The sequence below is a fragment of the Ambystoma mexicanum genome, chromosome 9 (genome assembly GCF_040938575.1).
Source record: "Ambystoma mexicanum isolate Mex_15411 chromosome 9, UKY_AmexF1_1, whole genome shotgun sequence".
NCBI lineage: Eukaryota > Metazoa > Chordata > Amphibia > Caudata > Ambystomatidae > Ambystoma > Ambystoma mexicanum.
In genome coordinates, this window is record NC_090931.1 from 1,524,408,604 (window position 1) to 1,524,430,994 (window position 22,391).

The 22,391-nt window shown below is 45.4% G+C and overlaps 1 pseudogene; it reads left to right on the forward strand.

Annotated features, from left to right (window-relative positions):
• The window catches only part of LOC138489412 (zinc finger protein 420-like), a 76,446-nt pseudogene extending 59,763 nt beyond the window's left edge, over positions 1 to 16,683 (forward strand).
• Positions 16,684 to 22,391: the final 5,708 nt, after the last annotated feature.

Sequence of the window (22,391 nt, forward strand, 5' to 3'; positions counted from 1 at the left end):
GTATCTGTGAATTCTTAAAAGACCTTATCTTTTAACAGTGTTTGAATAACATTCGTTTCTACAAGCAGGAAAATAGTGTTTCAGGAAGAAAGGAAGGTCAAAGCACTTTGCCTGTGTCACTTGCTAATACCACTGTTAAATATAGACGGAAACATGTTATCTTAATTATTGATGATGATAACTAATGACCAGATTAAACACAACATGTTTTTAAAAAGGCTACAGGGATTTGCACACTTTGTAGATTTATTTCCATCAAACACAACATCTCTACTGTAAGGAACTCATGGTGACAACAAGTAAGACAGACACAAATGATCACAGTTCCACAGTGTTTATTTGAACAATGAAAGGTGTATGCAGGTTGGAAAAATGCCTAATCTGATCTAAATCTAAGATGGGGACAAACACCGACCATAAAATTAAAATAAGGCGGTCCTATTGGCGTTGTGTCAAACTAAAAGACCTATACTAAGCAAACAAATTGCCAATTCCTTACGCTAGATACAAAAGGGTGTATGATAAGTTTCAAGAAAGAAATAAGTGTTCTCAAATAATAAGTCAGGAGGCGGTAGCCTGGGTCTCCCTTCCCCACGGTTAACGCACCGGCTAAGGCTGGAGCTTGGAGCTTGTAGCACAGTACGGTCTCTAGCTTCTAGTTCTTTGATGGCCAAGTCTTGTTTCTTTAGAAAGTCACTTCCCCTTGCGGGCCAGAGGTGTTAGAAAACGACAAATGTTCCTTTAACAAATGATAGTTCTCTTGGGTGATATTGGGTCACCTCTGGGTCCCCCTCTTCCAGGGCCGACACTTATTAGCTCTAAGCTACGGTTCACACAGGGTGTTTTTTTCCACCCTCGAGCCCCCCTCTTCTGGGGCTGAACCTTCTTATTCTGTAACTCTGTTTTCTTCTGTTTAAACTTTGGGTGATAGCTCTCCTATCTGCCAGCACTTGGGTGACGACTTCGCCATCCGATTTCCCTCGGTTGGGCTCGGACCTCTCTCTACTGTCAGTGTTTGAGTATTAGCTTCACCACAAATCTCCCTTGTCCGGGCTCAGACCCTTCTTGGATTTTTGCCTCCCCTTTCTGGGTTTTCTATAGCTTTCTCCTCTATGTAGCGGGATCCAATTCCCTTACTTTTTTAATGTATGTTCACACAGTTCGGTAGACACCCCTCTTCTGGGTTCCCCTTTGTCATAAATCTGTTTCTCTGGATTTTTAGACTTCATCCCTTCTCTTGGGCATCCCTCCTTCGGACACACTATTGCCTTTGTGGTGCTTTCAAATTGGTTCAAAGGTTCACAGGATTTACATCCCTTTCTTTCATTCACCATGCAGGATTCACTTCCCTTACTTCTAGTCAACTTCCGAATCAAAGTCTTTTGAATGTACGGGGCGTTTGCTGAAGACCACTTTGCTTCCTTTGGCAGCCTTTTCTTTGGCCTTTTGGCTTCCGTAGTTCTCTTCTAGAGGGGTGCCACCAGAGTCTCTCGAGGTAGCACTCATGTGGTGCCTGCTTCCCTGTTTTGCTGTTCTCCCCTTAAACCTCTTTTTACAGTTCATATACAGTTTTTTGCCATATGCCTCAATCTTGCCACTTTGTGATCTTTACTCAACACAGCCCAGTTCTTATCGGTTCTCCCCTGACTCACCGGCTGTGCTGAACCTCTTGGCTTTTGGCGTCTTCAGAGTCAAGGCCAGTAGAACGGGCATGGTAGTTTCCCTCGCTCCTGCTTGTGCTATTGTTCACGGTCTCATCATTGAAGGTTCTGCAAGACTTTGACGAAAAGGGGCAGGATTACTTACGGCCTCGCCACCCTCTCACTTCCTACTGCCCTTCTCCTTTTTTTTTAACTGCTGCTTGGTAGCTGTCTCGTCATGATGTCTGCTATGCTCGGCTTTCTTGCCTTGCTCATACTGCCCACTCCTGCTCCACCTTTTATCTGTGTGGGGAAAGGGAAGGGCCGTCAGGTGTGTGTGATTTGAGTCAATTGCCTGACTTTGCCTGACCCTCAGTACGGGACATGTCAGGTACATAGGTTTAGCATTAGTTTGCAGTTTTGAGTGTGAAACAGTATTCATGTAACAGAAGGGGGGGTTTGGAGTTCCAGAGTATCCTAAGGGACGGGATAGGGACTGTTGGTGAAATGAGCAAGAGTGACCGGGATGTAAAACTGAACAGAAGGGATTGTGAAATAAACAAGGGAAATTATGGGAAGTGTAGTATGTTACCTGAGCAGGTTGGGAATATGGGAAATAATAATTGGAGGGACATGAAAAAGAATGATGGGAAATCTAGAAACAAGGATTCGAAGAAGGATGGTTTTCTGAAGGCGGCGGGGTGAGTGATGGATTCATCAGAGGCAGAGGGGATTCTTTAAAAGGAAGCTTATTGAATGGAAGGGAGGTCGAGTTGATGTATCCCACACACTCTTCAGGGACCTCGTCTTCCTCATCCCTTTCTCCGATGTAAGACTGTGTCTCACCTGGGTCAATCTCCCAAGCATAACATCGGGTTCCCCTATTCAGGTGATCTCCCCCACTGGTCCACCCCCAGGAACTGGATCCAGCAGCAATGGCCGTGTCCTGGCCAGCTGGATAAGGGAATCCCGGGGTCTTACTGGGAGAATACCCTCAGGTTTCTCAAACTACTCCATGATTTATATGTCCCCAAACTAGGCAGATGGAGCGTTGAGTAGGATGGAGGACAGGGAGCTCTGCATTAGGCCATATTTGGGGTTCAGTCTTAAGTTTCATTGTGTCCTTAAACAGTTTTTCCTCATCTCCTAAAGCAATGCTCGGAAAGAAACAGCCGAGTTTGTGGAGAGATTTAGAGTAGCTCACATGGATGTTATCAGTAGTAAGTAGTAGTACACCCAAAAGGCATAAATCATGCCCTTTGGGTGTACTAATACGTACTACTTTAAAAGTACAGTAGTAGCCTAAATGAAATGTTTAAGGCATACATCAATTTAGATTCTGGTATTTGGGTATATCTTCCATTTATGATGGAGAAAACAAGATACAAATGGTTATTTATTGATTTCTTTATCAATATTTCCAGTTGGTTTATCATGTGATTTGTGTTCTCCTGTATCATGTGAAAGTCAATCAGATCTACAAAACTGAGTAGTATTTTAAGCGGGTGGAAACATTTCATGTTGCATGCTACTAGCCAGCCATTGTAATTCACTTGCCACCTTAATTCTACACATGCACAGAGAGTACACCATTGTTAACTCGCCAAGAGTCAATTATCAGAAGCCAATGGGCTAGTGTAGTGTGACGGTGACTCAGTGAGTGCACATTCTGAGCACTGATTTTAAGTATTGAAAGTCAAACATTCAGAACTAATTGCACCTTCCTGCAAGAGCAGGGAGATATCGTGAATGTGGTTTAGTCTAAGTGCTGAATCCAGGCTGAAATCCCAGCTATATACCACTTAATAGAAACACCTAAAAAGCTAAGGAGGGTAACATGTTCGTTTCCACTTCACTTTCCTTCATCCTTGTATATCTTTTAAGGTAATCCGGGCTGAAGGGGGAGGAGTCTTGTGAAGGGGCGGAGTCTGTTAAATGGGGCAGAGTAAATCAGGGGCGCAAGCACTTTGTTGGGCCTAGGTCAGCTGAAATCCTAAATACGCCACTGCACAGACGACATAACATTACTATTGGGGAGCTATCAGTCATGGGGTATATTCCGTCTCCAGGTACCTAATGGCATCATACACTCGAGCTCCGCTTTCATTGTCTATCAGAATTCCCTCAGAACCTCTAGGTGGAATATAGTCCCATAGTCAATAGCTACTCATTGATAATTCTATTTTTCCCCTATGCATCAAACAATGAAAGTGAAATGCATGCCAGGTCTCATCTGTTCATGTTTGGGGGGCAACTACCACTAGATTTGTACTCAATATTGTACATGTAAGTCTGTGTAGTATTCTGCCAATAAATACATGTTTTCCATATCTCTCTCCTGATTGGTGAAGGCTCAGAAGTGTGGCTTCTCACAGGATCACCCAATGAGTTTGTGAGCGGGTTGGAAAATAAGGATTAACAGCTCTGTGGTGGATCTATTGATTTGTAGGCTGTACGATGACATAAAATAATATGATGGTGAAGCAGTGTATGTTTTGTGAGCAATGAAAAAAAACAGCAGTGAATGGAGAGCAATTGTGGTCGTAGGAGTCTCTTTACTGTTTCTACTGGGATTGGAGTAGGAGGAGGATTGAAAAACACTGACACTGCACAGAGCGCAGCGGTGTGAAGCAGTGTGTTTTGTGAGCAATGAGAAATGAGCAGTGAATGGAGAGCAATCTTGGTTGGAGCAGTCGCTTTACTGTTTCTATTGGCAGTGTAGGAGGATGAGCATTGAAAATACTGACATTGCGTGGAGCGCAGCGGTGTGAAGCAGTGTGTTTTGTGTTTGGTTTGAGGAGAAAGGTCCCAAGGCATAAAGGACCTTGGTCGGACATCTGCACAGTAAGGTAAGAGCGGCAAGCTGCACCTGGCTGTGATTTACCTATGCACCCATAGCTGTGACCGCATAGAGCAACACCAGTGGAAATCTCTAGAATCGATCAGACTGAACTCCAAACTTATTTCTAATAAATCCAGAGAAGTCATGTATTGTTTGGGTGGTGACTGCAGATTTTAGACGTTTGAACCGCCTAACAGGACCCACCGGCATTTGGAGCAGCATAGAATCAGGCACTGGAATATGAGGGGGGGGGGCGACTCAAGTAAATTACATGTCCCAAAGTATGGTATGCTCTCAGTCCGCAGCTGAAATGGAACATACGGCAGAGGGAGGTCTTGGGGAAAATATGAATGAATGAATGAATGAATGAATATGGAGCGAATGGTGGGGCAACGTGATCCACTTCCCTGACCTCCTTGTCATACCCCAAGGGCTGGTTGCCGGCACCACAGAGACATTCCCCTCTGGTGCAAGGGATGGACGTAGCCCAGTCGGGAGAAACCATTGAAAAATAGTGCAGGATAATGTTCACAATAAAAGAAAGAAATGTTTACCAATTGATAACTCAGGATGTTACGGCCGGGGTTTCCCTTCCCCATGTTTTAACCACGGGACAAGGTGGGACTCTGGAACACAGCACACTTCCTGGCCTCTCCGGCACAAGCTTACAGTTCCTTTCAATAATACTAGGGCCTTTTGCAGCCAAGCCTCTTTTACCCAAAGCCTCTTGCTTCAGAGGGACTGTTGAGCGCAAACAACAAACAAAAATTTCCTTTAATGAATCTTCACATTGGGCGATTACTCTTCGCCTTTGGATCCCCCTCAGTTGGGCTTCAATCCCTCTCTCAGCGCTATCCTCACTACAGCCTTTCAGTCAAAGTATAACATTCAACAAGTCTCAATGGGCCTCATTAAGGGTCGGGCAGTAACCCTGCCGGTGCCGCCGGACCCGTAACATGTTATCGGCACGTAACAGCACTGTGGGACTCTATGGGAGAGGGGACACGGAAGCATGGGCACCATTAGCAACAGTGCCAGTGCTTGCATGAAGAGTCTGCCTACCATGGCCACAGCACCCAGCAGGGTCTGACCTGTTGGGCACAGCACCCACAGCAGGCAGACACGTAGTTTGCCAGTCCAGTGACAAGGGTGCCAGTGAGCTTACTTACCAGCTATCAGTGTGGGAGGCCCCTGTGCACCGTTGACACCTGTTACACCACACGCTAGCTGGATTTACCAGTCTTTTCGATTCTCCTTTCAGAGGTTTTGTGGGGCTGACTTGAAAAGGGCAAGGGCAAATCCCTCCTCGTCATCTTTTCAGGTCACGCCACCTTTCTCCTCTGCTTGACCTGCCGGTCTGGAATAGCTGTTTTCTCATGCGTTCCACCTTGCTCAAAATGTACTCTCGTGCTCCACCTTTTATCCCTGTGGGGAAGGGAAAGGGCAGTCAGGTGTGTGTAAATATCGGCAATTGCCTAACTTTGCCTGACCCTTGTGATGGGTCATGTCAGCCTGACAGCTCTGATGTTAGTCCATTGTTTGTCATGGTGTGAGGAAGTGTTTGTGTTGAAAAAGGCGGGTAGAGCTTATAAGTATCCTTCAGGGTAGGATCGGAAAAAGGTATGAGGAAGGGGGTACCACGTCTCACCCTTCGGTGTCACACTTCCACTCCCTGAAGACCCCTCATCCAGGTGACCCTCCCCCACTGGTCCACCCCCAGGAACTGGATCCAATAGCGCTGACCACCTGGATGACAGATCTCCAGGAACTAACGAGTGAGACACCTTCAGGTTTGTCACAGAAAGGAGCACAGTTTGGAAATGGCCAATACAGGAATGACCAATGAACGATTGAACTTGATTTTCACCTGGATCAGAGAGTAAGATCCTGACAGAGCAGACACCAGCTCCTGAGCCAACTAGAGAGTTGACTGTAGCTCCTAAATTCACATCAGTTCCTATTAGATGTCTGACGAAAGAAACGGGAAGTGGTCGAGTGGCAAGAGTATTGGAGCAGGTAAACACACCCTCAATAGAATTATCAGACATGGACATGTTAGAAATGATTGTTTCCTAGATGGACTGCTGTAGAATCCATGTGGCAAACAGCAGTTGCGTACTATGTCCACCCCGCCTGTACTTGATTCCCACCTGTCATTAAAAAGAGATGCTTTACAGATCTACGGACTCCTCCAATATCCTATCCTAACGTCTCGCAACTGGCAGATTCAAACGATGGGGTGAGGCCAGCTCCCCTAAGAAGAGACCAAATGACGAGAGAAAAAACCATCACCACTGAGGACTTTCAGTAAAAAAGGAGGGACAAGGAAAGGAGTCTACAGGAAATGAACCATGGCCCTCCCATAAATGCAAATAAGTTAAGAAGGTCGTATTCAAACCCCAAAACATCGGCGGGGAAAAATCACGGAGAAGCAAGAGAAACAAATAGTCAGAGACACACAGGGAGAGTACCAGATCTAATGAACCCTAGCTCAAATTCTAATACAGATCTAACATCTTCAGACTTGACTACGTTGAAGAAAAATAATATACGAACCAGAGCAAGTTATATTACTAAGAACAGAAGATCAGAGAAAGACAACAGTGGAAATGCACCCACTTTTCAGTTACAATGTAATTTGATGTCCGCTCTTAGTATATCCCTCTCGCCCCTTCCTAACATGGTATGAGTCTATCAATGACAACTACAAGGATCAAGCTACACTTTTGGCTATGACTCATTCAAAATTAATTCATATTAAATCTTTTCTAAACGATATACAAAACAGACTAGCGGAGGCAGAAAATACCTTGCAACAACTCCTCGGTGACAATATGAGGGAAGTGGGAGCTAATAAATAACTTCAGCTCAAAGCTGGAAAAGAGATTCTGAAATGGGAGAAAGAATCATCAAAAAAGGGTACTCCAGAGGTGGCAAAAATGTCTAGAGCAACTAGTACTAAAGGTGTTCCAAAAGTATCAACTGACATTAATGAGGTGATCATCGAAGTAGAGGATGAGTCACATGCTGAACCAAAGCAGGTCGCACAACTTCCATCAACACAACTGAGAGAAGAATCAGAAAATGAGACACACCCAGCGGAACATTTGGCAATGAAAGAAAGTGACCAGGAGACGACGTCTGAGCCAGTTATAACTTACAAAGTAGACCTTATAGAAGTGGAGGATGATCCAGTTGGTGAAAACGAGGAACAGAGAGATAACACTAACTATGAAATCGTCTATTCCTAAAAAAAAAGAGGAAACAACTGGCAAAAAACAGAGATGGGGTTCAATCTAAGCAACACCAAAAATAGTTGCAAACTAAGAAATCTTGCTGATTAAATGGAGCTCCATATTTCATCCGGAACTTAAAGATTCACCTGACCGAACAGGCACCGGAGAAACCAAAGCCAAAGAAAAATAAATCACTGGAACAATCGGTGAACGGAGTAACTAGTCTAAAGGATTTGGAGGACCCTCCATCTGACAATAGTAGGGGAGGGTTGACCCCTCAAGATGAGGTCCTGTTAGATCTCTCAGTCTATGGAACGGAAGAGGATAACGACGAGCCTCGAACCGCTCCCAACGTAGCTGAGGTGGAAACAAATTCAACCCAAGAAAACTCACCATAAACCCAGGAAGCTAACGTGAACACACTGCCACCCATAAAGGACACCCCAGCAGGTGAATTCTTGACTTTAGAAGAAAGAAGACACAAATTGATAGCCTGTGTGGGAAACAGAGACTTCTTTACATCACTGAAACACAACACTTGCAAGGGGAGAAGATCTGAGAAAGTAGTTTGCGAGAGAATGACAAAAACAAATCCGGGAACTATCAACAATTGGATCTGAGATATAAGAGAACCTATAAGAAAAAGACCCCAGAATGTCAAGAAAGACACAGAGATGACTAATATAAAACTAAAATTGACAACATGCTGGCTTTTTATAAGGTCTTTCTGGATAGAATATTGACAGTACGTGATGGTTTGAGACTAAACAGAACAAACCTACTGAGACTCTTCCAACACACTAGCAACTTAAGAGACATAGGGCCTCATTACACGGACGGCGGTGACCATGGCGCTACTAGCGCCATGGTTGCCGCCGGTATTTTACTGAGTCCACCATGGTGAATGGCGGAATTACCGCCCTATTCCAAGGTGTGTGGGGGCGGTAATTCCCCATTCACCATGGCACTTCCCCATTCACATTTTTGCCCCCATAGGGCTCAGTGGGAATGGGGAAGGAGCAAATAACGGTACCGCTATTAGCAGTACCATTATTTGCAATGTAGTCCTTCAGCGGGTCCCGTCCTTAACATTTGGTCTGACCACACGTTAAGGACGGGACCCACCGAGGGACCTCGTAGTACGGCGGTAAGGGATTACCGGCACCAGTGCCCTTTTTGGTGCCGGTAATCCCTTACCGCCGTCCGTGTAATGAGGCCCATAATATCAGAAGAGTTTCCCAGAATCAAAAAACTAGAACAAGTCTGCGTGTATTTAATATCTAAAATTATTTATCATCACCTATTGGATTCGGCAGAGGCTTTATGGCCTCTGGGTTTCGACATAAGAGAGAGTAGAAACTCTGATTGGTCAAAAGATGAAGATTCAGTCAAGGCTAGCCCAAGACTAATGACCAACGTGGTGGATAAAGAACACCACCACAGGAAATCACAGGATTGTGCAGAACTGGAGGACAGGGCAACTAAAGTCTCTCCAACCCTAAATAAAGACAGTTTGGGGAATAAGTTGCCCCTAAGGATCACCTTTAACCGGAAAGTTGAGCTAGAGAGGACAATAGTAAAGACAGCCCTAAAAAAAAAACGTTTCAGAGCAAATTAGCTGAGGATGGATGACAAAGAGCCTAAATTCGAATACAATCCAGTAATGCTCTAGCGCCACTACAGGAGCACTGGTGACATTAGGATCCTGGAACACAAGAAGACACAAGCATCTACATAATTCTGATCAAGGAAAACTTGTATAATGTGACATTTTGTGTTTCCAGGAAACCTGCTTTCGACTGCACCAATAGTGGAGGGCTTCAACCTCTTTGTGAATCCGGCTAAGAGGGGGTTAAAGGAAGTCCGTACTCAGGTTTACTAACTTTGGTAAAAAAAGGGACAGGGCCTGAAGATAACAAAATCTAGAAATCCAAACCCTTACATGCCAACAACTTGGCTGGAAATAGATTCCCAAGGAGATAACCCTGACCATACTTTGATAGTCAATAATTTGTATTGGCATTTGAACCCAAACAGCATGGAAAGATTTTTTTTTTTTTATTAGTATGGTAAAGAGATTGATTGATAGATTCAGGGTGAGCCTGCAAGAAACCTTAGTAATCCTGTGTGGGGACCTCAATATGAATTGTATAGGTGTAACTACACAAACTGCAGATATGGACTGGGGGACCAAAGGGGAAGGGAATAAAAAACTAATGCTGGAATCTGGTTGAGGGAATTGTAAAAATGAGACTTCCATATGCTAAACGATAACACGGTGGGGGGCATACCAGCAGCTTTTACAAGGGGAAGGGACAGTCAAAATTGCATCGTAGACTACTGATTTGCGTCTGCCAATGACATAGCATGGATAAAATCAATGAATATAATATGATATGATATGATAGGTTATTTATAAAGCGCTTAATACCCAGAGGTTTCTAAGCATGGACCTGGGGATCGAACCTGTGTTGCTCCTTGTCGCCTTGCTTCCAAGGCGAGCACGTTGCCCCTGAGCTATCCTCCGGAGACATGGACAATGGAGAACAGAGATCACGATTTAGTACAGTTAATACTGGGTCTACCCATAGGTGGGAAGTTAGAGCTCTGGGATCATGAAGTTGAGGTCAGCCAAGGTAGAGGATGACTCTGGCTAAATCAGATGACAATGATCACCCTCAATGATCGATATGTGTTAGCCCTGCAAAACGAGAATATTGGTTGTGATTACATGCCACTGCTGAGGGATTAGTGGGAGGTCTAAGTGGGAGGGTTGACACCCCATTTTAAACCAAGGCACTAGTACAATCATGAAGTTATAAGGAAAAAAAGGAATTTAATAGAGACAGAAGAATATTGAGGAGCTGAGGCGGTGGAAAGTGTCACTTTATTTTTTTTAAAAAAAAGAATAAAGCAGTATACAAACTGGATGGGAGCCAACAAGAGGAAATTGTTGCAGCAAGATGCGGAGAGCATGAGGATCATGGCAGCTAACAACACTAGGAGCTTATGGCATGTGTTAAATGAGGTGGTTGGCTCACAGTCGGCACTCCAAGGAATGGCTGTCCGGGAGGAGGCTTCGGTCGCTTTTTATGGAACTTTACTGGGTAAGACAGAGGCAAAGGAGCTCCATCAGAGGTACAAGATCGGAGAAGTAGAGTGGAACCTGGATATAACAAAGGACAAAGTACTTGGGCTGATAAAAAGAGCCAGCAACTCCAGAGCCCCGGGCCCAAATGGACTCTCGATCTAAATCTTTAACCAGCCAGCGGAAGAGTGGGAATCCTTCTGCATGAATCTGTTTGGGGAGATCATGATCAGGCGCAGGGTGCCCGTTTCAAGGAAAACGGAAGTGATAGTACCAATATTCAGGAAGGGGGATAGGATGGATCCAGAGAGCTATCACGCTATCACTCTTCTTGATGTCTTGGGGAAGGTTTTTGCAATCCTTATCCTGGTTAGATTGAAGCGCTGGGTAATGGATTCTGGGTATTACAACGTGAGACAGACAGGATTTGTGCAGTAAGTGGGGTGTAGCCTGAATTTGTTTCTGTTGAACATCCTTAAGGTTAGAGCCATACAAAAGCAACAGAAAATGTATATTGCTTTTATTGAATTTGCAAAATCATTCGATAGAATGGATCGAGAGTCACTCTGGACCAAAATTATAGCGTGGGATTTCCCGAAAGATCTTCTGGCACCAATAAGAGCATTATACTCAAACACATCTATCCAGATTAGATTAACCCAGAAGGGTCTTTTATCCAGAGAAATCCCCACAGCAAGCGGTCTGAAACAGGGCTGCCCACTCGCGCCAGAGTTGTTCAACTTGTTTATATCAGATCTAACGGCAACAATGGAGGCTAGCGGTGCATTTCCACCAAAAATCAATGGAGAGCTTGTAGGCTGGATGTTATATGCGGACGATCTGGTCGCTCTGGATCAAACGCTGATCAGACTGCAAAGAAAACTAGGCACCCTCAGATCTATGTAAACAAGAACGGTCTAAAAATAAATACATCAATATCAAAGATATTGGTTCTGGAAAACCGTAAGGGCGGTGAAAGTAATCTATTCACCTGGTTACTGGGGAACGAAAGGGTGGACATCCCAAAAAAGGCTAGATATCTGGGAAGCCTAGATGACAACCCACGCAAATTGGAACTGAATGCTAGAGATGAAAAATGTGGCTACACAAGGACTTAGTATACATAATAAGTCTGGTAAATTCTCACTAGTACTGGAGCTGAAATTCTATAAGCAACATGTTATCCCCATTATAGCATACAGAGCAGAAGCCTTGTTATGCTTGCCATGGACAATCTGGCCAACGCTGGAAGACTTGTTCTGGAAAAAAGTACTCCACCTGCCCAGAGGAATACCAATACCAATAATAAGACATGAGCTAGGGCTCCTTTCAATATACGTCATAGTGGCTTCGAAGTCCCTATTGCTATACCGAACACTAATGATCGTGAAAACTCCCCTGCGTTTCAAGATACTGAAACCCAAACAAAATGGGAACAAGTGGGATGGAGTCATAGAACTTTGGCGAGAGCGCTGTGCCACAATACTGTGTGAGGCCGGCATCAATGAAGCACTGCTGTGGTCCAACCTGGACGCAGCTAAAAATAAAATATGGGAGTGGGATTGCATCTCTACTGAAGCGCTCAAATCCAGGTTTAAACTCTTTGCACATCTTGGCAAGGAACCAAAGGCTTTGAACACACTGCATAGATACCTACTTTGTCCCAGTCCGAAACATTGGGCCTCATTACAAGTTTGCTGGTCCGGTAACTTTGTTACCGGTAAGCTTGCCGGTACCGTAGTTACCGGAACGGCAAATTACGAGTTCGGCACCCACGAGCAGAGCATGTCGGATGCACCGGCACCATTCACGAATGGTGTTGGTGCATCCAGTTTCCCCATTCCCATTGAGCCCTATCAGATTCAAATGGGAATGGGGAAGAATATTTTCAGGCGCCCAGGAATGGGTGATTACCGGGTCCGGCAAGGCCATTATGACCCGGTAATTGCCCATTCCTGGGCGCCGGAAAAACATTTATTTCAGCGGTAGCCGTGCCTGTAGTACAGACACAGGTACCCCCAGGGTCATAATGACCCCCATTGTGCCATTGTTATGAGATTTAGGATGAATTTACTACACACGAGATCCTCAAAACTCATAATCGTGCTGAGAGAAATGTAGACTTTGTAAAACCCACAAACAAACACTGATACATATGACACTCTACTGCCCTGCAATAACAAAACTGAGAACACACTTCTTGGGGGAGTTTGTACAAGAATTACCCTCTAGAAGCACATCAGAATGGTGGGATCCTTTGTGCTGGGGGAATAATGTTAAACTGATCTTTGCATTAACAAAGTTTATCAAATAAATATTTAAATTGTTTTAAATCAATGAGACCTTAAGCAGAGAGGGACTTTTTAAGCTGAAGTGTTTTTATATTTTGTTTTGTGAAAAGGTTAAACATGAAGTATAATGTAATATAGAATGTATTCTTATGTTCACCTTCACAGTGTTTTAAAGTATAGATTTCCCATCTCTCTTTTTCTCTTTTTTTTCCCTTACTTCATTACTTTAGATTTCTCTCTGTTTCTCTTATTTTCATTTCTTTCTGCTTTCCCCTTCTCGGATTGCTTTAGAGTGTCTGTTTATAATTAACAGTGGCTTGACCTTTTAATTGTACTACTCTGGTGCATAAACTAAATGGTAAAAAATTATAAAAATAATAAAGGGTACCTCTGCGTCTTTCAACAGAGAACAAGCAGCCATCAGAGGATGCATGCTGGGGAGAGGTCCTATGAGTGCACGGAATGTGATATGCACTTTAATCCGACATCAAAGCTGAGAATACATCAGAGATCCCACACAGGGGAAAGATCTGTCAAGTGGTCAGAGTGTGAGAAAAAATTCACTTATAGCTCAAATGTGCAGCAGCATCAGAGGATGCATACTGGGGTGAGACCATACCAGTGCTCCGAGTGTGGGAAAAGCTTTACACGGAGATCAAATCTGCACCAGCATCAGAAGATCCATACTGGGGAGCGACCCTACCAGTGCTCAGAGTGTGGGAAAAGCTTCACTCAGAGCTCACATCTGCACATGCATCAAAGGATCCATACTGGGGAGCGACCATACCAGTGTACGGAATGTGAGAAAAGCTTTACTCTGAGCTCACATCTGCAGCAGCATCAGAGGATCCATACTGGAGTGCGACCATACCAGTGTACAGAGTGTGAGAAAAGTTTTACTCTGAGCTCACATCTGCAGCAGCATCACCGGATCCATACTGGGGAGCGACCCTACCAGTGTACAGAGTGTGAGAAAAGCTTCACTCTGAGCTCACATCTGCAAATTCATCAAAGGATTCATACAGGAGAAAAGCCCTATCAATGCACAGAATGCAAGAAAAGCTTCAGTAGCCCCTCCAATCTGAGCAGTCATCAAAGGATCCATACAGGAGAGAAGCCCTACCAGTGCTCAGAGTGTGAGAAGAGCTACACTAAGTGCTCACATCTCCTGCAGCATCAGAGGATCCATACTCGGGGGCGACCCTACCAGTGTACAGAGTGTGTGAAAAGCTTCACTCAGAGCTCATATCTGCAGCAGCATCAGAAGATCCATACTGGGGGCAACCATACCAATGTACAGAGTGTGTGAAAAGCTTCACTCAGAGCTCATATATGCAGCAGCATCAGAGGATCCATACTGGGGGGCGACCATACCAGTGTACAGAGTGTGTGAAAAGCTTCACTCAGAGATCACATATGCACCTGCATCAAATGATTCATACAGGAGAGAAGCCCTATCAATGCACAGAATGCAAGACAAGCTTCAGTGACCCCTCAGCCCTGAACAGCCATCAAAGGATCCATACAGGAGGGAAGCCCTATGGGTGTGCATAATATGGTAAGCACTTTAATCTTGCATCAAGCCTACGACACCTCAGAGATCCCACACTGGAGGGAAACCCTACAAGTGTAAACAGTGTGAGAAAATCCACACTCAGAGCTTAAGTCTGTGCACGCATCAAAGGGTCCATTCCCGGGCAAGCCCTATCAATGCGCAGAATGTAAGCAAATCTTCAGTGACCCCTACGCCCTGAGCAAGCATCGAAGAATCCATAGAGGAGGGAATCCCTATGAGTGCAAGAACAGCTTCAGTGACCGTTGAAATCTGAGAGAACATTAAAGGATCCATACAGGTCAGAAGCCCTGTGGGTGTGTAGAATGTGGTAAGCACTTTTATCATGCCTCAAACCTGACGACATAAGAGATCCCACACTGGACTGAAACCCTAATAGTGTACGGAGTGTGAGCGGAGCTTCACTCGCCAATTAACTCTGACTAGCCATACAAAGGTACATACTGGGAAGCGACCATACCAGTGTTCAGAATGTGTGAAGAACTTCACTCATAGATCGAGTCTGAGCCAGCATCAGAGGATCCATACAGGAGAGAAGCCGTATGAGTGCACAGAGTGCAAGAAAAGCATCTATGACTTCTCAGCCATGAACAACGATCAAACAATACATACTGGGGTGAAGCCCTATGGGTGTACAGGATATGATAGTGATGTGGTATGATAGTTTTTTTATATAGCTCCTATACACAATGTGTTTCAATGCGCTCCAAGGCAAGGGAGGGAACAAGGGAAAATAAAATGGGTCTCATTACAAGTTTGCCGGTCCGGTAATTACGGTACCAGTAAGCTTGCCAGTACCGTAATTACCGGACCGGCAAACTACGAGTTCTGCTTGCAGGTGCCTTTTCGCCCTCTAGGTCTCATTCGGCGGGAGTACCGGCACCCGCGAGCAGAGCATGTCGGATGCACCGGCACCATTCACGAATGGTGCCGGTGCATCCGGCTTCCCCATTCCCATTGAGCCCTATGGGGCTCAATGGGAATGGGGAGCAATGCATTCCGGCGCCTGGCAATGGGGAAATACAGGGTCTGCCAGGGTTGTAATGGCCCTGCATTTCCCCATTGCCAGGTGCCAGAAAAATTCGTAAGTTTGGTGGCAGCTTGTCGGTTTTACTGGCAAGGCTACCGCCAAACTTGTAATGAGGTCCAATGACATTCTTACAGGCCATTAACAGTGAAGTTAACTATCATACTCGGCCTGATGAAGACCTAGATAAGGAAGGGAGGGAGAGAGTGAGAAGGAAATGGAAACAGATAGGCAACTACCGTACTAGGCCTGACAACATTTCTAGTAGAGCCAGAGAAAACAAAAGGCGAGGGAGAGGGGTGCAGAAAGGGAGAGGAGGGACAAAACAAGTGACTATCGTACTAGGCCTGATGACATTTCAGATAGAGCTGGGGGGTTCAAGCAAGTGTAGGGGGGAGGAGAGAGACAAGGTTGCTATCATACTAGGTCCAGGGACAGTTCGGATAGAGTAAGTGCATAGAAGAATGTAAGGGGAGGAGGGGAGGAGATAGGAAAAGGGAGAGGAGGAGAGAACAGAGAGTAAGCAGTCACAAAGAGTGGAGAAGTAGGAGGGGAGAGCGAAAACAATTGCAGATCTCAGTAGTAACACATCATGTTGCAAGCCAGGATACAAGATGAAGATGAGAACAGCTTTCCGGAAAGCCCTGAAGACCACCCTGTTCTAACGCGTCTGTCCTTGTTGAGCTCGCAGCTTCCCTACCAGCGCCATGATGCCTCTGGGCGACCGTGCGCTTTACAAATATTTTAAAAAAACAACAAAAAAAAAACAGCATGATTCAGGGCCAACGTGAGTACAAGATGCAAAGGAAGTCCAGCATGAGAGTTGAGAAAGGGTGACGCACCGTGAATCAACGAAGTCAATAAAAGTCAAATCCAGCACTGGCAACAAGACAGTGATGGTGAAACCAGAATGTATCAGGACAGACTCCTGCGGAAGTAGGCTGGAGGTGGGGTAGCAGGGTAGAAGAATCAGGCAAAACAGGCAACACTTGTGTGGGAGAAGGGGGGCGCAAGGGAACATCACGGGGGCAGCAGTGGGGGTGTGGATGGCCTGTGGGGACAGAGGGAGTAAACACATGTTGGTGCATGCTTACGTGCTGTGTAAGCAAGAGTTTGGGCCCTGAGTCCTCCTTGTCCAAACAGGCACAAACAGGAATTGCCCTTTTCTTCAACTGCCGTTTGCTTTGGACGCCCAGGCGAGAGACGGCCTTGATCTAAGAGTTAAGAGCAGAAAGAAAGAGGCAAGGCTATGAAGGTGGGCGGGGCTTAGGCCAGGTGACCTAGACCCACTTGCACCTGCTCCCCATCTGCAAAGGAAAAGAGGCCAGAGGGCTCCTTAAGTAGGGAACAAAGAGCAGCAACCAGGAAGGCACCAGGTGGGCGGGCCTAGGCCAGGTTACCTAGACCCACTTGCACCTGCTCCCAATCTGCAAATGAAAAGAGGCTGGATGGCTCCTTAAGTAGGGAAAAAAGAGCGGCAACCAGGAAGGCACCAGGTGGGCAGGGCTTGCTAAGTGGGAAAAAGAGCAGCAACCATGAAGGCACCAGGTGGGCGGGGCCTATGTCAGGTGACCTAGACCCACTTGCACTTGCTCCCATCTGCAAAGGAAAAGAGGCCGGAGGGCTCCTTAAGTAGGGAACAAAGAACAGCACCCAGGAAGGCACCAGGTGGGCGGGCCTAGGCCAGGTGACCTAGACCCACTTGCACCTGCTCCCAATCTGCAAATGAAAAGAGGCTGGATGGCTCCTTAAGTAGGGAAAAAAGAGCGGCAACCAGGAAGGCACCAGGTGGGCAGGGCTTGCTAAGTGGGAAAAAGAGCAGCAACCATGAAGGCACCAGGTGGGTGGGGCCTATGTCAGGTGACCTAGACCCACTTGCACTTGCTCCCATCTGCAAAGGAAAAGAGACCGGAGGGCTCCTTAAGTAGGGAACAAAGAGCAGCACCCAGGAAGGCACCAGGTGGGCGGGCCTAGGCCAGGTGACCTAGACCCACTTGCACCTTCTCCCAATCTGCAAATGAAAAGAGGCTGGATGGCTCCTTAAGTAGGGAAAAAAGAGCGGCAACCAGGAAGGCACCAGGTGGGCAGGACTTGCTAAGTGGGAAAAAGAGCAGCAACCATGAAGGCACCAGGTGGGCGGGGCCTATGTCAGGTGACCTAGACCCACTTGCACTTGCTCCCATCTGCAAAGGAAAAGAGGCCGGAGGGCTCCTTAGCTAGGGGAAAAAGTGTTGCAACCAAGAAGGCACCAGATGGGTGGGGCTTGCTAAGTGGGGAAAAAGAGCAGCATGTAGTAAGCACTTTAATTGTGCATCAAACCTAATGACTTATCAGAGATCCCACATTGGAGGGAAACCCTACCAGTGTACAGAGTGTGAGAAGAGCTTAACTCAGAATGCATATATTTGCAGGCATCCTAGGTGCCATACTCAAGACTGACTATACTAGTGTACAGAGATAGAGAAGCTTCATTCATATAGGTGAAAGCCATGTGCATGTTGGACAAGGACTTCCATGACAACGGTACATTATTTATTGTAAATAAAATCAAGAGATATTTTGCAAAGAGAAACGTGTATATCTCTAACAGGTCCACAAGTGCTCCATCTGAAGGCTAGAGGGTATCCCAACAAAATATCCCCACCAAAAATGTTTGTCTCGCCATAGGCGATATTATTGGGGGGGATAATTTATGGGAGCGGGGGTTGCGGGGGTGTCCCCCGCACATTTTTAAATAATGCAGGGGTTGCGGGGGTGTCCCCCGCAGGGTCCATGGGTCAATATTGCCGCAAAAATATGGCAATATTTTTGCAGGGAAATTAACACATGGAACCGGCTAGAGGTGATATAGGGGCCAAAAAGTGGAATTCCAATCCAACCACTGTTCATTTCCTGATGATAATCTGATCTTCTGGGAATCTTGGAATTCCTGCATAAGCAGCCCTGCTGCGCTCTCCTGTTGTCCAAGCACTCAGCGCCAGGATACCCTTTGGGTGAATGTTGCATATTATAAATATGTTGCACAGAAATAATTCATAGGTTAAGCACCCACACAGAGAATGTTTATTTATAACCTGGATGGTTCATGCACCATTCCCATTATGATAGCTCAGTATGTTGCCCGACTGCTTCAGAAATTTAGAGGCCGGATATCGAGCCCATGCCAAAGCTTGAGGCCAAGGGCAAGGCAGTCTGCGGGCGTCCGCCACCTCAACAGTGTCCGGCACTGCCACTTTCCTGTTCTGTTAGCCCCGCTTACCCTGCTTCAAAGACGCTAGCTATCGAGCCCTTGGCGAAGCCCGGGGACAAGGGTTAGGCAGTCCACCTCCACTGTAACCCGTCCTGCTGCTTTGCTGTTCTGTTGGCCTTGCCCAACCTGCTCCAAAGAACACTGCATATCAAGCCATTGGTGAAGCCCGGGGACAGGGGTAAGGCAGTCTGCCGCCTCCACAGGATCCCGTGTGGCCATTTTTCTGTTCTGTTGGCTCAATCCACCCTGCTCCAAAGAACACTGCATATCAAGCCCTCAGTGAAACAAGGGTGAGGCAGTCCGCAACCCTGCAAAGGGCTGCAAGCCTGTGAGCCTGTATGTTTTCTATACATCCCGTTAAAAGTACTCTGAAGTCCATTTTTTAAAAACTATTCTTCTTGCCATCTTGACCCAGCTACAGATTTGTAGTGTGATCTGAGACCTGCTCCATCAATCACAAGTGACTTTTAACTTGTAATATATGTGTGAATTTGCAGTACAATCATTTTATCACATCTTTACCATCTCTAATGATGTGGGACTGGCCTATGGTGTGCATCTGCTTTTATTTAAAGATTTGACATCATTAGGAGCAGCACGGGGAGAGACTAAAGCTGCCCCTTAAGTCAGTCAGGCATGCCCCACTGACTAGGTTCCATATTTTATGATACTCTTTACATTTTACTTCAAAGAGGATGTTGAATCATCAAGTTTCACCACACATTTCACCTGTCAGTGGCTCACACAAAGTGGCCTGCCTGGTTGCACCCTTAACAGAGGTACACCTATGAATACATTAGATTGAGGGCCCCTTGGACACTATTAATGGTGCAGCTGCAGCACCTGTATCAGACCTCCCTTCTTCAGATAAGCAGTCAGAAACACCAAAGGGGACAACATGCAAGAAATCTGTGAAAACCCACCAAACCAAATTATCTTTTTCTAAATCTAAACCATGTAAAGATACAACCCAATGACATAATTCTAAGATTGCAATCCTATTATGACCCCAAGCGGAGGTGTAATTATGTCCTTCCAATTGAGATACATTGCACCAGATAGGGTCCAGAGATTGTCCAATAATCAACTATCAACTGACCAATCAGAGGCGGAAGTCTCCTTGCAGGTCCCTTTTGTTATTTCTGAAGGAATTGTAATTTCCAATTGCTTTGACCCACTAACTAATTTGGTCACGGAGCAGTGACCTGGCATAGCAGACCCTATTCCAGAAAATACTGTTGCCAGCCCTATTTTGAACCATAATGAACACAATGAAAATCAAGTCCCAGACCCCTCTCGTTCAGCACACAGTGGGGGGCTTATTCCAATTGCTTTATGTTCCTGGCTGAAATAAGAGGTTTCCGATAATCTATTGGTTATTTTAAAAAAAGAGTTTGCCATAATCAAGCAAGATCTGTGAAACCTAACTACTTTGATGAATGCACCTGTGGGTCGGCCACCAGCCAGGATCGCTGTAGCTACCCATTTACTGCTGACTAATGAAATGCCTGCTTCTAACGGAATCCCATTTTCCAGGGGATTGAAAATCACATTAAAAGCCATCCATCCCCAAACATGGGCCATATTCCACCTAAAAATTAAGTGGTAAAAGGCCCCAAAGCCTCAGATGATGTGCCTCATACTGCCGTGGGGATTGGCTATCGGCCCTGGGGAGATTGTATACCAAGTTTAGAAAAGACATACACCCCTATTATTAATACTTCCTGATTATAACCATAGTGGAGGGGTATTATACATGACCAATGTAACGGAATAAGTATCAGGAAAACTGGAGTGGAAAGACAGTCTCATCAATAAATGTATCGATCGACTACTCCATCAGAAACACTGATTGCCAATTGTGAGAGATGATGCTATTGAAGCTAGGAGTTTACATGCCCCAGTGGAAGGTGGCCAATATTATATCACAATTACTCTCTGTGATGAGGAACTTGCATAGGGGCTTCTAACAATTGACCTCCACACTATTCCTTCAGCAGGCCGTCACATTGAGAGGAGAGGTCGATCCCCAGTTGATTTAATCCATCAGGAAGCCGCTAACAACCCTTGCCCAACCCAGAACCAATACCTTCAACATTGCATGAATCAGTGTTTGGCATTCCCTTCCCCACTTGCCCAACCCAGAACCGATACCCTTCAACATTGTATGAATAAGTGCGTGACATGCCCCTCCCTGCTTGCCAGTTTTTTCTAATACTATTGAATGAACACAAGAGAGGGATCTTATGCAGGAGCTGAGTTTGGTGTCTTGGAACACAGCTGGCCTCCCCAAACATCTGCACGACCTCGATTGGGTTGATTTCATTAGATCTTTAGACTTAATATGTTTCCAGGAAACATGGACCTGTAGCCCTCTATATTTGGAGGGTAATATGTGTTTCACAGTTCCGCAGTTTGTCCCTCTCATAAGACAGGATCGCCAAGCGGAGGCTATGTATGTGGGTTAGTGTAAAACTGAATGCTCACGTAAAATGTATCGATACAGGTTCACCAGATATAGAAGGTCTATTTATTGAAATCCCAGGAGCTGATACTTTTTTGCTATTCAGCATCTATAATGGTAACAGACCTGTGGCGTAAATGGTATGATGACATTGCATAACTTGGTAGCCAATTGGGAGGGTGATAACAATTTTGTTAATTGTGGGAGATCTAAACCTTCAGTGAACCCTTACATGAAATGTTTGTTCCTATTGAGGAGGTCTTTATTTGGGACTCTCCTCCCCCAACTCCACCAAAGCTAAGGAAACCCTATAAATTTGCCTTACAGACTGCCCAGCTTTTTAATAATTTGGGTATTAGGGCATGTAATGGGTGACTATATGGCGATATACCACCTGAACCTACTTATCATAACGCCAGGACCTTTAGCGATACGGATTATATACTAATTGGTGTAAGAAACGGGAAGCCTGCAAAGTCATTAGAAATTGTCCAAAGAGGTGGAAGTGGTCACTACCCCATGAATATAACCCTAGGCAAAGACCTGGCAGATGTATATTGTTTGAGGCGGCCCCACATGTTACGTCCCTCAATGAATAATAAGCGTTTAAGATGGGAAGACTGCGACCTCAAGAATATTATTCTGTTGATCTTTCATAAATTGATCCCCATTTTCTTAATTATTTCTAACTCTCAACATTCTGGTCCTAATATCATTTGGTGTTCATATGAAAGGGTCACTTCTAGTCTTGCTCCCTTTTTTACCAAAAATCATCAAGCAGTGTCCTCAATCCAACTGGAGAGGGAGTCCTGGTAAGAGTAGAATTGAATGAAGCAAATAAATGAACTAATTGCAGCACTCAAATCTGAAATCGCGTGGATACTGATGCAGTAATTGGTAAGTGTAACGCTCACCTGATTCCCGTAGAGGCGCCGGTCTTGACTGGGCGTATACCGTATCTTCAAAGGTGATATGTAACA